The sequence below is a fragment of the Somniosus microcephalus genome, unplaced genomic scaffold, assembly GCF_052327205.1.
Source record: "Somniosus microcephalus isolate GS21.2 unplaced genomic scaffold, FLI_Smic_1.0 unresolved_chr6, whole genome shotgun sequence".
Lineage (NCBI taxonomy): Eukaryota > Metazoa > Chordata > Chondrichthyes > Squaliformes > Somniosidae > Somniosus > Somniosus microcephalus.
In genome coordinates this window covers 22,958,744-22,977,729 of record NW_028225184.1, presented here as the reverse complement: position 1 = coordinate 22,977,729, position 18,986 = coordinate 22,958,744, and positions in this window count along the sequence as shown.

Here is an 18,986-nt window from a genome sequence, read left to right as displayed (position 1 = left end):
TAGAGAATCTCAAACTAATTCAGTGCATCAAGTTAATAAAAGCCCTCAAATTAATGCTGCACCCCAAACAAATACAGCAACTTGAACAAACACAGAAACTCAATGTAATAAGTTATCTCAAACTAAGGCAGCACCTCAAACTAGTAGAGTCGCTCCAATATATAGAGACCCTGAATCTAATACAATACCTGAAACTAATTCAGCCCCTCAAACTATTACAGATACTCCATCTAATACAGCAACTCAAACTAATACAACTCCTAAGACTACTAAAGCTAATCAATCTAATTCAGCCCCTCAAACTAATGCAGCCACTTAAACTAATACAGCCCCTCAAACTAATACAGCCCTTCAAACTAATACAGCCCCTCAAACTAATACAGCCCCTCAATCTAATACAGCCCCTCAAACTAATACAACCCCTCAAACTAATACAGCCCTCAAACTAATTCAGCCCCTCAATCTAATACAGCCCCTCAAACTAATACAGCCCCTCAAACTAATACAGCCCCTCAAACTAATACAGCCCCTCAAACTAATACAACCCCTCAAACTAATACAGCCCTCAAACTAATTCAGCCCCTCAATCTAATACAGCACCTCAAACTAATACAGCCCCTCAAACTAATACAGCCCCTCAATCTAATACAGCCCCTCAATCTAATACAGCCCCTCAAACTAATACAGCCCCTCAAACTAATACAGCCCCTGAAACTAATACAGCCCCTCAGACTAATACAGCCCCTCAAACTAATACAGCCCCTCAAATTAATACAGGCCCACAAACTAATAGAGCCCCTCAAACTAATACAGCCCCTCAAACTAATAGAACTCCTCAAACTAATACAGCCCCTCAAACTAATACAGCCCCTCAAACTAATACAGGCCCTCAAACTAATACAGCCCCTCAAACTAATACAGCCCCTCAAACTAATACAGCCTCTCAAACTAATACAGGCCCTCAAACTAATACAGTCCCTCAAACTATTACATTACCTCAAACTAATACAGGCCCTCAAAATAATAAATGCCCTCAAACTAATACAGGCCCTCAAGCTAATACAGCCCTCAAACTAATACATCCCCTCAAACTAATACAGCCCCTCAAACTAATACAGCCCCTCAAACTAATACAGCCCCTCAAACTAATACAGCCCCTCAAATTAATACAGCCCCTAAAACTAATACAGGCCCTCAAACTAATACAGCCCCTCAATCTAATACAGCCCATCAAACTAGTACAGCCCATCAAACTAATACAGGCCCTCAAACTAATACAGTACCTCAAAATAATACTACATCTCAAACAAATACAGCATCTCAAACTAAAAAGCACTAACGACATCTCCAGTATCTCAAACGAACACATCCCCTGACACTAACACATCCCCTCAAACTAATTCATCCCCTCAAACCATTACAGCACCTCAAACTAATACTGTCCATCAATGTAAAAGATTACCTGAAACTAATACAAGACCTCAAACTAATGCAACACTTGAAAATAAAACAGCCCCTGAAACGAATGCAGCCGCTCAAGCGAATATAGACACTCAAAATAATTCAGCATCTCAAACTAATACAGCCCTGAAACTAATACAGCCCCTCGAACTAATACAGCCCCTCGAACTAATACAGCCCTGAAACTAATACAGCCCCTCGAACTAATACAGCCCCTCAAACTAATAGAGCCCCTCGAACTAATACAGCCCCTCAAACTAATACAGGCCCTCAAACTAATACAGGCCCTCAAACTAATACAGGTCCTCAAACAAATACAGACCCTCTAACTAATACAGCCCCTCAAACTATTACAGCCCCTCAGACTAATACAGCCCCTCGATATAATACAGCCCCTCAAACTAATACAGCCCCTCAAACTAATACAGCTCCTCAAACTAATACAGGCCCTCAAACTAATACAGGCCCTCAAACTAATACAGCCCCTCAAACTAATACAGCCCCTCGAACTAATACAGCCCTGAAACAAATACAGCCCCTCGAACTAATACAGCCCCTCAAACTAATACAGCCCCTCGAACTAATACAGCCCCTCGAACTAATACAGGCCCTCAAACTAATACAGGCCCTCAAACTAATACAGCCCCTCAAACTAATACAGGCCCTCAAACTAATACAGGCCCTCAAACTAATACTGCCCCTCAAACTAATACTGCCCCTCAAACTAATACAGCCCCTCAAACTAATACAACCACTCAAACTGATACAGGCCCTCAAAATAATATCGACCCTCAAACTAATAAAGCACCTCAAATTATTACAGCCCCTCAAACTAATACAGCCCCTCAAACTAATACAGCCCCTCAAACTACTACAGCCCCTCAAATTAATACAGCCCCTCAAACTAATACAGCCCCTCAAACTATTACAGCCCCTCAAACTATTGCAGCCCCTCAAACTAATACAGCCCCTCAGACTAATACAGCCCCTCAAACTAATACATGCCCTCAAACTAATACAGCCCCTCAAACTAATACAGCCCCTCAAACTATTACAGCCCCTCAAACTATTACAGCCCGTCAAACTAATACAGCCCCTCAAACTAATACAGCCCCTCAAACTAATACAGCCCCTCAAACTAATAGAGGCCCTCAGACTAAGAAAGCCCCTCAAACTAATACAGCCAATCAAACTAATAGATCTCCTCAAACTAATACTGCCCCTCAAACTAATACAGCCCCTCAAACTAATAGAACTCCTCAAACTAATACAGCCGCTCAAACTATTACAGCCCCTCAAACTAATACAGGCCCTCAAACTAATACAGACCCTCAAACTAATACAGCCCCTCAAACTATTACAGCCCCTCAAACTAATACAGCCCCTCAAATTATTACAACACCTCAAAATAATACAGCCCCTCAAACTATTACAGCCCCTCAAACTAATACAGCCCCTCAAACTAATACAGGCCCTCAAACTAATATAGCCCCTCAAACTAATACAGCCCCTCGAACTAATACAGCCCTGAAACTAATACAGCCCCTCGATATAATACAGCCCCTCAAACTAATACAGCCCCACAAACTAATACAGCTCCTCAAACTAATACAGGCCCTCAAACTAATACAGGCCCTCAAACTAATACAGCCCCTCAAACTAATACAGCCCCTCGAACTAATACAGCCCTGAAACTAATACAGCCCCTCGAACTAATACAGCCCCTCAAACTAATACAGCCCCTCGAACTAATACAGCCCCTCGAACTAATACAGGCCCTCAAACTAATACAGGCCCTCAAACTAATACAGCCCCTCAAACTAATACAGGCCCTCAAACTAATACAGGCCCTCAAACTAATACTGCCCCTCAAACTAATACTGCCCCTCAAACTAATACAGCCCCTCAAACTAATACAACCACTCAAACTGATACAGGCCCTCAAAATAATATCGACCCTCAAACTAATACAGCACCTCAAATTACTACAGCCCCTCAAACTAATACAGCCCCTCAAACTAATACAGCCCCTCAAACTAATACAGCTCCTCAAACTAATACAGGCCCTCAAACTAATACAGGCCCTCAAACTAATACAGCCCCTCAAACTAATACAGCCCCTCGAACTAATACAGCCCTGAAACAAATACAGCCCCTCGAACTAATACAGCCCCTCAAACTAATACAGCCCCTCGAACTAATACAGCCCCTCGAACTAATACAGGCCCTCAAACTAATACAGGCCCTCAAACTAATACAGCCCCTCAAACTAATACAGGCCCTCAAACTAATACAGGCCCTCAAACTAATACTGCCCCTCAAACTAATACTGCCCCTCAAACTAATACAGCCCCTCAAACTAATACAACCACTCAAACTGATACAGGCCCTCAAAATAATATCGACCCTCAAACTAATAAAGCACCTCAAATTATTACAGCCCCTCAAACTAATACAGCCCCTCAAACTAATACAGCCCCTCAAACTATTACAGCCCCTCAAATTAATACAGCCCCTCAAACTAATACAGCCCCTCAAACTATTACAGCCCCTCAAACTATTGCAGCCCCTCAAACTAATACAGCCCCTCAGACTAATACAGCCCCTCAAACTAATACATGCCCTCAAACTAATACAGCCCCTCAAACTAATACAGCCCCTCAAACTATTACAGCCCCTCAAACTATTACAGCCCGTCAAACTAATACAGCCCCTCAAACTAATACAGCCCCTCAAACTAATACAGCCCCTCAAACTAATAGAGGCCCTCAGACTAAGAAAGCCCCTCAAACTAATACAGCCAATCAAACTAATAGATCTCCTCAAACTAATACTGCCCCTCAAACTAATACAGCCCCTCAAACTAATAGAACTCCTCAAACTAATACAGCCGCTCAAACTATTACAGCCCCTCAAACTAATACAGGCCCTCAAACTAATACAGACCCTCAAACTAATACAGCCCCTCAAACTATTACAGCCCCTCAAACTAATACAGCCCCTCAAATTATTACAACACCTCAAAATAATACAGCCCCTCAAACTATTACAGCCCCTCAAACTAATACAGCCCCTCAAACTAATACAGGCCCTCAAACTAATATAGCCCCTCAAACTAATACAGCCCCTCGAACTAATACAGCCCTGAAACTAATACAGCCCCTCGATATAATACAGCCCCTCAAACTAATACAGCCCCACAAACTAATACAGCTCCTCAAACTAATACAGGCCCTCAAACTAATACAGGCCCTCAAACTAATACAGCCCCTCAAACTAATACAGCCCCTCGAACTAATACAGCCCTGAAACTAATACAGCCCCTCGAACTAATACAGCCCCTCAAACTAATACAGCCCCTCGAACTAATACAGCCCCTCGAACTAATACAGGCCCTCAAACTAATACAGGCCCTCAAACTAATACAGCCCCTCAAACTAATACAGGCCCTCAAACTAATACAGGCCCTCAAACTAATACTGCCCCTCAAACTAATACTGCCCCTCAAACTAATACAGCCCCTCAAACTAATACAACCACTCAAACTGATACAGGCCCTCAAAATAATATCGACCCTCAAACTAATACAGCACCTCAAATTACTACAGCCCCTCAAACTAATACAGCCCCTCAAACTAATACAGCCCCTCAAACTATTACAGCCCCTCAAATTAATACAGGCCCTCAAACTAATAGAGGCCCTCAAACTAATACAGCCCCTCAAATTAATACAGGCCCTCAAACTAATACAGGCCCTCAAACTAATACTGCCCCTCAAACTAATACTGCCCCTCAAACTAATACAGCCCCTCAAACTAATACAGCCCCTCGAACTAATACAGCCCTGAAACTAATACAGCCCCTCGAACTAATACAGCCCCTCAAACTAATACAGCCCCTCGAACTAATACAGCCCCTCGAACTAATACAGGCCCTCAAACTAATACAGGCCCTCAAACTAATACAGCCCCTCAAACTAATACAGGCCCTCAAACTAATACAGGCCCTCAAACTAATACTGCCCCTCAAACTAATACTGCCCCTCAAACTAATACAGCCCCTCAAACTAATACAACCACTCAAACTGATACAGGCCCTCAAAATAATATCGACCCTCAAACTAATAAAGCACCTCAAATTATTATAGCCCCTCAAACTAATACAGCCCCTCAAACTAATACAGCCCCTCAAACTATTACAGCCCCTCAAATTAATACAGGCCCTCAAACTAATAGAGGCCCTCAAACTAATACAGCCCCTCAAACTAATACAGGCCCTCAAACTAATACAGGCCCTCAAACTAATACAGGCCCTCAAACTAATACTGCCCCTCAAACTAATACAGCCCCTCAAACTAATACAACCACTCAAACTGATACAGGCCCTCAAAATAATATCGACCCTCAAACTAATAAAGCACCTCAAATTATTACAGCCCCTCAAACTAATACAGCCCCTCAAACTAATACAGCCCCTCAAACTATTACAGCCCCTCAAATTAATACAGCCCCTCAAACTAATACAGCCCCTCAAACTATTACAGCCCCTCAAACTATTGCAGCCCCTCAAACTAATACAGCCCCTCAGACTAATACAGCCCCTCAAACTAATACATGCCCTCAAACTAATACAGCCCCTCAAACTAATACAGCCCCTCAAACTATTACAGCCCCTCAAACTATTACAGCCCGTCAAACTAATACAGCCCCTCAAACTAATACAGCCCCTCAAACTAATACAGCCCCTCAAACTAATAGAGGCCCTCAGACTAAGAAAGCCCCTCAAACTAATACAGCCAATCAAACTAATAGATCTCCTCAAACTAATACTGCCCCTCAAACTAATACAGCCCCTCAAACTAATAGAACTCCTCAAACTAATACAGCCGCTCAAACTATTACAGCCCCTCAAACTAATACAGGCCCTCAAACTAATACAGACCCTCAAACTAATACAGCCCCTCAAACTATTACAGCCCCTCAAACTAATACAGCCCCTCAAATTATTACAACACCTCAAAATAATACAGCCCCTCAAACTATTACAGCCCCTCAAACTAATACAGCCCCTCAAACTAATACAGGCCCTCAAACTAATATAGCCCCTCAAACTAATACAGCCCCTCGAACTAATACAGCCCTGAAACTAATACAGCCCCTCGATATAATACAGCCCCTCAAACTAATACAGCCCCACAAACTAATACAGCTCCTCAAACTAATACAGGCCCTCAAACTAATACAGGCCCTCAAACTAATACAGCCCCTCAAACTAATACAGCCCCTCGAACTAATACAGCCCTGAAACTAATACAGCCCCTCGAACTAATACAGCCCCTCAAACTAATACAGCCCCTCGAACTAATACAGCCCCTCGAACTAATACAGGCCCTCAAACTAATACAGGCCCTCAAACTAATACAGCCCCTCAAACTAATACAGGCCCTCAAACTAATACAGGCCCTCAAACTAATACTGCCCCTCAAACTAATACTGCCCCTCAAACTAATACAGCCCCTCAAACTAATACAACCACTCAAACTGATACAGGCCCTCAAAATAATATCGACCCTCAAACTAATACAGCACCTCAAATTACTACAGCCCCTCAAACTAATACAGCCCCTCAAACTAATACAGCCCCTCAAACTATTACAGCCCCTCAAATTAATACAGGCCCTCAAACTAATAGAGGCCCTCAAACTAATACAGCCCCTCAAATTAATACAGGCCCTCAAACTAATACAGGCCCTCAAACTAATACTGCCCCTCAAACTAATACTGCCCCTCAAACTAATACAGCCCCTCAAACTAATACAGCCCCTCGAACTAATACAGCCCTGAAACTAATACAGCCCCTCGAACTAATACAGCCCCTCAAACTAATACAGCCCCTCGAACTAATACAGCCCCTCGAACTAATACAGGCCCTCAAACTAATACAGGCCCTCAAACTAATACAGCCCCTCAAACTAATACAGGCCCTCAAACTAATACAGGCCCTCAAACTAATACTGCCCCTCAAACTAATACTGCCCCTCAAACTAATACAGCCCCTCAAACTAATACAACCACTCAAACTGATACAGGCCCTCAAAATAATATCGACCCTCAAACTAATAAAGCACCTCAAATTATTATAGCCCCTCAAACTAATACAGCCCCTCAAACTAATACAGCCCCTCAAACTATTACAGCCCCTCAAATTAATACAGGCCCTCAAACTAATAGAGGCCCTCAAACTAATACAGCCCCTCAAACTAATACAGGCCCTCAAACTAATACAGGCCCTCAAACTAATACTGCCCCTCAAACTAATACTGCCCCTCAAACTAATACAGTCCCTCAAACTAATACAACCACTCAAACTAATACATGCCCTTAAACTAATACCGACCCTCAAACTAATACAGCCCCTCAAATTATTACAGCCCCTCAAATTAATACAGCCCCTCAAACTAATACAGCCCCTCAAACTATTACAGCCCCTCAAATTAATACAGGCCCTCAAACTAATACTGCCCCTCAAACTATTACAGCCCCTCAAACTATTGCAGCCCCTCAAACTAATACAGCCCCTCAGACTAATACAGCCCCTCAAACTAATACATGCCCTCAAACTAATACAGCCCCTCAAACTAATACAGCCCCTCAAACTATTACAGCCCCTCAAACTATTACAGCCCGTCAAACTAATACAGCCCCTCAAACTAATACAGCCCCTCAAACTAATACAGCCCCTCAAACTAATAGAGGCCCTCAGACTAAGAAAGCCCCTCAAACTAATACAGCCACTCAAACTAATAGATCTCCTCAAACTAATACTGCCCCTCAAACTAATACAGCCCCTCAAACTAATAGAACTCCTCAAACTAATACAGCCGCTCAAACTATTACAGCCCCTCAAACTAATACAGGCCCTCAAACTAATACAGACCCTCAAACTAATACAGCCCCTCAAACTATTACAGCCCCTCAAACTAATGCAGCCCCTCAAATTATTACAACACCTCAAAATAATACAGCCCCTCAAACTATTACAGCCCCTCAAACTAATACAGCCCCTCAAAGTAATACAAGCCCTCAAACTAATATAGCCCCTCAAACTAATACAGCCCCTCGAACTAATACAGCCCTGAAACTAATACAGCCCCTCGATATAATACAGCCCCTCAAACTAATACAGCCCCACAAACTAATACAGCTCCTCAAACTAATACAGGCCCTCAAACTAATACAGGCCCTCAAACTAATACAGCCCCTCAAACTAATACAGCCCCTCGAACTAATACAGCCCTGAAACTAATACAGCCCCTCGAACTAATACAGCCCCTCAAACTAATACAGCCCCTCGAACTAATACAGCCCCTCGAACTAATACAGGCCCTCAAACTAATACAGGCCCTCAAACTAATACAGCCCCTCAAACTAATACAGGCCCTCAAACTAATACAGGCCCTCAAACTAATACTGCCCCTCAAACTAATACTGCCCCTCAAACTAATACAGCCCCTCAAACTAATACAACCACTCAAACTGATACAGGCCCTCAAAATAATATCGACCCTCAAACTAATACAGCACCTCAAATTATTACAGCCCCTCAAACTAATACAGCCCCTCAAACTAATACAGCCCCTCAAACTATTACAGCCCCTCAAATTAATACAGGCCCTCAAACTAATAGAGGCCCTCAAACTAATACAGCCCCTCAAATTAATACAGGCCCTCAAACTAATACAGGCCCTCAAACTAATACTGCCCCTCAAACTAATACAGCCCCTCAAACTAATACAGGCCCTCAAACTATTACAGCCCCTCAAATTAATACAGGCCCTCAAACGAATAGAGGCCCTCAAACTAATACAGCCCCTCAAACTAATACAGGCCCTCAAACTAATACAGGCCCTCAAACTAATACTGCCCCTCAAACTAATACTGCCCCTCAAACTAATGCAGCCCCTCAAACTAATACAACCACTCAAACTAATACATGCCCTTAAACTAATACCGACCCTCAAACTAATACAGCCCCTCAAATTATTACAGCCCCTCAAATTAATACAGCCCCTCAAACTAATACAGCCCCTCAAACTATTACAGCCCCTCAAATTAATACAGGCCCTCAAACTAATACTGCCCCTCAAACTATTACAGCCCCTCAAACTATTGCAGCCCCTCAAACTAATACAGCCCCTCAGACTAATACAGCCCCTCAAACTAATACATGCCCTCAAACTAATACAGCCCCTCAAACTAATACAGCCCCTCAAACTATTACAGCCCCTCAAACTATTACAGCCCGTCAAACTAATACAGCCCCTCAAACTAATACAGCCCCTCAAACTAATACAGCCCCTCAAACTAATAGAGGCCCTCAGACTAAGAAAGCCCCTCAAACTAATACAGCCACTCAAACTAATAGATCTCCTCAAACTAATACTGCCCCTCAATCTAATACAGCCCCTCAAACTAATAGAACTCCTCAAACTAATACAGCCGCTCAAACTATTACAGCCCCTCAAACTAATACAGGCCCTCAAACTAATACAGACCCTCAAACTAATACAGCCCCTCAAACTATTACAGCCCCTCAAACTAATACAGCCCCCCAAATTATTACAACACCTCAAAATAATACAGCCCCTCAAACTATTACAGCCCCTCAAACTAATACAGCCCCTCAAACTAATACAGGCCCTCAAACTAATATAGCCCCTCAAACTAATACAGCCCCTCGAACTAATACAGCCCTGAAACTAATACAGCCCCTCGATATAATACAGCCCCTCAAACTAATACAGCCCCACAAACTAATACAGCTCCTCAAACTAATACAGGCCCTCAAACTAATACAGGCCCTCAAACTAATACAGCCCCTCAAACTAATACAGCCCCTCGAACTAATACAGCCCTGAAACTAATACAGCCCCTCGAACTAATACAGCCCCTCAAACTAATACAGCCCCTCGAACTAATACAGCCCCTCGAACTAATACAGGCCCTCAAACTAATACAGGCCCTCAAACTAATACAGCCCCTCAAACTAATACAGGCCCTCAAACTAATACAGGCCCTCAAACTAATACTGCCCCTCAAACTAATACTGCCCCTCAAACTAATACAGCCCCTCAAACTAATACAACCACTCAAACTGATACAGGCCCTCAAAATAATATCGACCCTCAAACTAATAAAGCACCTCAAATTATTACAGCCCCTCAAACTAATACAGCCCCTCAAACTAATACAGCCCCTCAAACTATTACAGCCCCTCAAATTAATACAGGCCCTCAAACTAATAGAGGCCCTCAAACTAATACAGCGCCTCAAACTAATACAGGCCCTCAAACTAATACAGGCCCTTAAACTAATACTGCCCCTCAAACTAATACTGCCCCTCAAACTAATACAGCCCCTCAAACTAATACAACCACTCAAACTAATACAGGCCCTTAAACTAATACCGACCCTCAAACTAATACAGCCCCTCAAATTATTACAGCCCCTCAAATTAATACAGCCCCTCAAACTAATACAGCCCCTCAAACTATTACAGCCCCTCAAATTAATACAGGCCCTCAAACTAATACTGCCCCTCAAACTATTACAGCCCCTCAAACTAGTGCAGCCCCTCAAACTAATACAGCCCCTCAGACTAATACAGCCCCTCAAACTAATACATGCCCTCAAACTAATACAGCCCCTCAAACTAATACAGACCCTCAAACTATTACAGCCCCTCAAACTATTACAGCCCGTCAAACTAATACAGCCCCTCAAACTAATACAGGCCCTCAAATTAATACAGCCCCTCAAACTAATAGAGGCCCTCAGACTAAGAAAGCCCCTCAAACTAATACAGCCACTCAAACTAATAGATCTCCTCAAACTAATACTGCCCCTCAAACTAATACAGCCCCTCAAACTAATAGAACTCCTCAAACTAATACAGCCGCTCAAACTATTACAGCCCCTCAAACTAATACAGGCCCTCAAACTAATACAGACCCTCAAACTAATACAGCCCCTCAAACTATTACAGCCCCTCAAACTAATACAGCGCCTCAAATTATTACAACACCTCAAAATAATACAGCCCCTCAAACTATTACAGCCCCTCAAACTAATACAGCCCCTCAAACTAATACAGGCCCTCAAACTAATAAAGCCCCTCAAACTAATACAGCCCCTCAAACTAATACAGCTCCTCAAACTAATACAGCCCCTCAAACTAATACAGCCCCTCAAACTAATACAGCCCCTCAAACTAATACAGCCCCTCAAACTAATACAGCCCCTCGAACTAATACAGCCGCTGAAACTAATACAGGCCCTCAAACTAATACAGCCCCTCAAACTAATACAGCCCCTCAAACTAATACAGCAACTCAAACTAATACAGCGCCTCAAACTAATACAGCCCCTCAGACTAATACAGCCCCTCAAACTAATACAGCCCCTCAAACTAATACAGCCCCTCAGACTAATACAACCCCTCAGACTAATACAGCCCCTCAGACTAATACAGCCCCTCAAACTAATACAGCACCTCAAACTAATACAGCCCCTCAAACTAATACAGCCCCTCAGACTAATGCAGCCCCTCAAACTAATACAGGCCCTCAAACTAAAACAGCCCCTCAAACTATTACAGCCCCTCAAATTAATACAGGCCATCAAACTAATACAGCCCCTCAAACTAATACAGCCACTCGAACTAATACAGCACCTCGAACTAATACAGCCCCTAAAACTATTGCAGCCCCTAAAACTATTGCAGCCCCTCAAACTAATACAGCCCCTCAAACTAATACAGCCCCTCAAACTAATAAAGGCCCTCAAACTAATACAGCCCCTCAAACTATTACAGCCCCTCAAATTATTACAGGCCCTCAAACTAATACAGCCCCTCAAACTATTACAGCCCCTCAAATTAATACAGGCCCTCAAATTAATAAAGCCCCTCAGACTAATAAAGCCCCTCAAACAAATACAGCCCCTCAAACTAATACAGTCCCTCAGACTAATACAGCCCCTCAAACTAATACAGCCCCTCAAACTAATACAGACCTTCAATCTAATACAGCCCCTCAATCTAATACAGCCCCTCAGACTAATACAGCCCCTCAAATTAATACAGGCCCTCAAACTAATACAGCCCCTCAAACCATTACAGCCCCTCAAATTAACGCAGGCCCTCAAAGTAATACAGCCCGTCAAACTAATACAGGCCCTCAGACTACTAAAGCCCCTCAAACTAATACAGCCCCTCAAACTAATACAGCCCCTCAAACTAATACAGCCACTCAACTAATACAGCCCCTCAAACTAATGAAGCAGCTCAGCTAATACAGCCCCTCAACCTAATACAGCCCTTCAAACTCCCAGTCTCTCTCTCTCTCTCACACTCCCAGGCTCTCTCTCTCAAACTCCCAGTCTCTCTCTCTCTCTCACTCTCTCTCTCACACTCCCAGGCTCTCTCTCTCAAACTCCCAGTCTCTCTCTCTCTCTCTCACTCCCAGTCTCCCTCTCTCTCTCTCTCTCTCTCTCACACTCCCACTCTCTCTCTCTCTCACACACTCTCTCTCTTCACACACACACTCTCTCTCTCAAACTCCCAGTCTCTCTCTCTCTCTCTCACTCCCAGTCTCTCTCTCTCTCTCTCCCACCCCCACTCTCTCTCTCTCACACACACACCCAGTCTCTCTCTCACTCCCAGCCTCTCTCTCTCTCTCTCACTCCCAGTCTCGCTCCCTCTCACACACTCCCAGTCTCTCTCTCTCTCACACACTCCCAGTCACTCTTTCTCTCTCTCTCTCTCTGACTCCCAGTCTCTCTCTCTCTCACACACTCCCACTCTCTCTACCTCTCTCTCTCTCTCTCTCACACACACACTCCCACTCTCTCTCTCTCTCTCTCTCACTCACTCCCACTCTCTCTCTCTCTCTCTCTCACACACTTCCACTCTCTCTCTCTCTCACACTCCCAGTCTCTCTCTCTCACACTCCCAGTCTCTCTCTCTCTCACAAACTCCCAGTCTCTCTCTCTCTCACACACACTCCCAGTCTCTTTCTCTCTTACATTCCCAGTTTCTCTCTCTCTATCTCTCTCTCACTCCCAGTCTCTCTCTCTCTCTCACACTCCCAGGCTCTCTCTCTCAAACTCCCAGTCTCTCTCTCTCTCTCTCACTCTCTCTCTTCACACACACACTCTCTCTCTCAAACTTCCAGTCTCTCTCTCTCTCTCAAACTCCCAGTCTCTCTCTCTCTCTCTCACTCCCAGTCTCCCTCTCTCTCTCTCTCTCTCTCTCACACTCCCACTCTCTCTCTCTCTCACACACTCTCTCTCTTCACACACACACTCTCTCTCTCAAACTCCCAGTCTCTCTCTCTCTCTCTCACTCCCAGTCTCTCTCTCTCTCTCTCCCACCCCCACTCTCTCTCTCTCACACACACACCCAGTCTCTCTCTCACTCCCAGCCTCTCTCTCTCTCTCTCACTCCCAGTCTCGCTCCCTCTCACACACTCCCAGTCTCTCTCTCTCTCACACACTCCCAGTCACTCTTTCTCTCTCTCTCTCTCTGACTCCCAGTCTCTCTCTCTCTCACACACTCCCACTCTCTCTACATCTCTCTCTCTCTCTCTCACACACACACTCCCACTCTCTCTCTCTCTCTCTCTCACTCACTCCCACTCTCTCTCTCTCTCTCTCTCACACACTTCCACTCTCTCTCTCTCTCACACTCCCAGTCTCTCTCTCTCACACTCCCAGTCTCTCTCTCTCTCACAAACTCCCAGTCTCTCTCTCTCTCACACACACTCCCAGTCTCTTTCTCTCTTACATTCCCAGTTTCTCTCTCTCTATCTCTCTCTCACTCCCAGTCTCTCTCTCTCTCTCACACTCCCAGGCTCTCTCTCTCAAACTCCCAGTCTCTCTCTCTCTCTCTCACTCCCAGTCTCCCTCTCTCTCTCTCTCTCTCTCTCACATTCCCACTCTCTCTCTCTCTCACACACTCTCTCTCTTCACACACACACTCTCTCTCTCAAACTCCCAGTCTCTCTCTCTCTCTCTCACTCCCAGTCTCTCTCTCTCTCTCTCCCACCCCCACTCTCTCTCTCTCACACACACACCCAGTCTCTCTCTCACTCCCAGCCTCTCTCTCTCTCTCTCACTCCCAGTCTCGCTCCCTCTCACACACTCCCAGTCTCTCTCTCTCTCACACACTCCCAGTCACTCTTTCTCTCTCTCTCTCTCTGACTCCCAGTCTCTCTCTCTCTCACACACTCCCACTCTCTCTACCTCTCTCTCTCTCTCTCTCACACACACACTCCCACTCTCTCTCTCTCTCTCTCTCACTCACTCCCACTCTCTCTCTCTCTCTCTCTCACACACTTCCACTCTCTCTCTCTCTCACACTCCCAGTCTCTCTCTCTCACACTCCCAGTCTCTCTCTCTCTCACAAACTCCCAGTCTCTCTCTCTCTCACACACACTCCCAGTCTCTTTCTCTCTTACATTCCCAGTTTCTCTCTCTCTATCTCTCTCTCACTCCCAGTCTCTCTCTCTCTCTCTCACTCCCAGTCTCGCTCCCTCTCACACACTCCCAGTCTCTCTCTCTCTCACACACTCCAAGTCACTCTTTCTCTCTCTCTCTCTCTCTCACTCCCAGTCTCTCTCTCTCTCACACACTCCCACTCTCTCTCTCTCTCTCTCTCACACACACACTCCCACTCTCTCTCTCTCTCTCTCTCACACACTCCCACTCTCTCTCTCTCTCTCTCACACACTTCCACTCTCTCTCTCTCTCACACTCCCAGTCTCTCTCTCTCACACTCCCAGTCTCTCTCTCTCTCACACACTCCCACTCTCTCTCTCTCTCTCTCTCACACACACACTCCCACTCTCTCTCTCTCTCTCTCTCACACACTCCCACTCTCTCTCTCTCTCTCTCTCACACACTTCCACTCTCTCTCTCTCTCACACTCCCAGGCTCTCTCTCTCACACTCCCAGTCTCTCTCTCTCTCACAAACTCCCAGTCTCTCTCTCTCTCTCACACTCCCAGGCTCTCTCTCTTAAACTCCCAGTCTCTCTCTCTCTCTCTCACTCCCAGTCTCCCTCTCTCTCTCTCTCTCTCTCTCACACTCCCACTCTCTCTCTCTCTCACACACTCTCTCTCTTCACACACACACTCTCTCTCTCAAACTCCCAGTCTCTCTCTCTCTCTCTCACTCCCAGTCTCCCTCTCTCTCTCTCTCTCTCTCTCTCTCACACTCACACTCAGTTCAGTTCAGTTCAGTTCAAATGCTTTATTGGCATGAAAGTTTACAGAGAACCATATTGCCAAAGCTTACATAGCAAAAAGGTACAGTTTTCCAACATTCTGTAGGTGTCAATCGATTTGACATTTGTTGGGTATATACAATATTACTTTTAAACAATATTAATTTTAAACAGTCTTTCTACTTCATTTGGTATGTTCAATATTAATTTTAAACAGTCTTACTTTTAAACAGTCCTCAGGTTGTGACATGTTGTTACATATTTAGCCCCAAGGTATGGTCTGTCTCCTTCTCCTAGGACTAATCTCAATTTTGACAGATCATCCAATTCCTTGAAATCTGGGGTTGTTTGGCTTAGCTTGTTGAATAATATGTTTCTTGATGTGTTGAATTTTTCGCATTTTAGGAGGAAATGCATTTCTGTTTCAACCTCGCCAGCCAGACATTGATCGCATATTCTATTCTCTCTAGGCTGCCAGGATTTCTTGTATCTGCCTTATTCAATTTCCAGTTGGTGGTCGCTTAGTCTGTACCTGGTGAGGGTCTGTCTCTGTTTTGTGTCTCTGATGGTCGTGAGGTAGTCTGCCAGTTTATATTCTCTTTTTAGGGCCCGGTAACATTCTAATCTGCTTTGGCTTTCGGTTATTTTGTTCCAATGTTCCAGGTAGGTTTCTTTGCATTTTTTAATGATTTGGTTCACTCGGATTGGTGTTTGGACGGCTGTGTTGGTCTGGGGCTGGTCAGGGTCCGGCTGAGTACTTAGTTTCAGTAGCAGCTGACTCAGGGAACTCTTTTCTGGGTTTAGCTCTTGGGTCTGAAAGGCTTTGAAATGAAGGGTGTCTGGGGAGCTAGATTTGAGGTGATTTAGGAAGTTTAGTGCTCGTTTTTGGATGTTTATTATCAGTGGGTATCTGCCTAGTTCGGCTCTGCATGCATTTGTTGGCGTTTTTCTTTGGGTGCGAAGGATGCTTCGGCAGAATTCTGCATGTAGGGCTTCTATTGTGTGTTTTTCCCATTTAGTGTAGCTTTGGTGATTTAGCGGGCCCCATACTTCACTACCGTACAGTGCAATGGGCAGGATTATGCTGTCAAAAATTTTGAGCCAGATTTTGATTGGGATTTGGATGTTGTAGAGTTTTCTTTTTATTGCATATAGGGCTCTTCGGGCTTTTTCTTTTAGTGCATTCACTGCTATGCTGAAGCTCCCTGATGCTGTAATAGTTAGACCAAGGTAGGTGTAGCTCATAGTGTGTCCTATAGTGGTATCACTGAGGGTAAACTGGTATTTGTTTTCCTGACATCTGGGTCTTTTCTGAAAAATCATGATGTTGGTTTTCTTTAGATTTACTGTTAGAGCCCAATTTTGGCAGTATTTGTCGAGTAGGTCTAGTTGTTGCTGTAATCCCTGTTCTGTGGGAGACAGCAGAACCAGGTCGTCCGCATAGAACAGGGACTTCACTTCTCCATCCAGGAGACGGAGACCTGGTGACTCGCTTTGCTCCAGCATGTCTGCTAATTCATTTATGTATATGTTGAACAGGGTCGGGCTCAAATTGCAGCCCTGCCGGACGCCTCTCTCTCTCACACACTCCCACTCTCTCTCTCTCTCACACACTTCCACTCTCTCTCTCTCACACTCCCAGTCTCTCTCTCTCACACACTCCCACTCTCTCTCTCTCTCTCTCTCACACACTCCCACTCTCTCTCTCTCTCTCTCTCACACACTTCCACTCTCTCTCTCTCTCACACTCCAAGTCTCTCTCTCTCACACTCCCAGTCTCTCTCTCTCTCTCTCTCACACACACACTCCCACTCTCTCTCTCTCTCTCTCTCTCACACACACTCCCACTCTCTCTCTCTCTCTCTCACACACTTCCACTCTCTCTCTCTCTCACACTCCCAGTCTCTCTCTCTCTCACAAACTCCCAGTCTCTCTCTCTCTCACAAACTCCCAGTCTCTCTCTCTCTTACATTCCCAGTTTCTCTCTCTCTATCTCTCTTTCACTCCCAGTCTCTCTCTCTCTCACACACACACTCCCACTCTCTCTCTCTCTCTCTCTCACACACTCCCAGTCTCTCTCTCTCTCACACACTCCCACTCTCTCTACGTCTCTCTCTCTCTCTCTCACACACACACTCCCACTCTCTCTCTCTCACACACTCCCACTCTCTCTCTCTCTCTCTCACACACTTCCACTCTCTCTCTCTCTCACACTCCCAGTCTCTCTCTCTCTCTCACACACTCTCACTCTCTCTCTCTCACACGCCTACTCTGTTCTCACAGACTCCCACTCTCTCCCTCTCACACTCCCAGTCTCTCTCTCTCACACACTCCCAGTATCTCTCTCCCTTACATTCCCAGTTTCTCTCTATCTATCTCTCACTCGCAGTCTCTCTCTCTCTCTCTCACACTCCCAGTCTCTCTCTCTCTCTCTCCCACCCCCACTCTCTCTCTCTCACACACACACCCAGTCTCTCTCTCACTCCCAGCCTCTCTCTCTCTCTCTCACTCCCAGTCTCGCTCCCTCTCACACACTCCCAGTCTCTCTCTCTCTCACACACTCCCAGTCACTCTTTCTCTCTCTCTCTCTCTGACTCCCAGTCTCTCTCTCTCTCACACACTCCCACTCTCTCTACCTCTCTCTCTCTCTCTCTCACACACACACTCCCACTCTCTCTCTCTCTCTCTCTCACTCACTCCCACTCTCTCTCTCTCTCTCTCACACACTTCCACTCTCTCTCTCTCTCACACTCCCAGTCTCTCTCTCTCACACTCCCAGTCTCTCTCTCTCACACACACTCCCAGTCTCTTTCTCTCTTACATTCCCAGTTTCTCTCTCTCTATCTCTCTCTCACTCCCAGTCTCTCTCTCTCTCTCTCACTCCCAGTCTCGCTCCCTCTCACACACTCCCAGTCTCTCTCTCTCTCACACACCCCCAGTCACTCTTTCTCTCTCTCTCTCTCTCTCACTCCCAGTCTCTCTCTCTCTCACACACTCCCACTCTCTCTCTCTCTCTCTCTCACACACACACTCCAACTCTCTCTCTCTCTCTCTCTCACACACTCCCACTCTCTCTCTCTCTCTCTCACACACTTCCACTCTCTCTCTCTCTCACACTCCCAGTCTCTCTCTCTCACACTCCCAGTCTCTCTCTCTCTCACACACTCCCACTCTCTCTCTCTCTCTCTCTCTCACACACACACTCCCACTCTCTCTCTCTCTCTCTCTCACACACTCCCACTC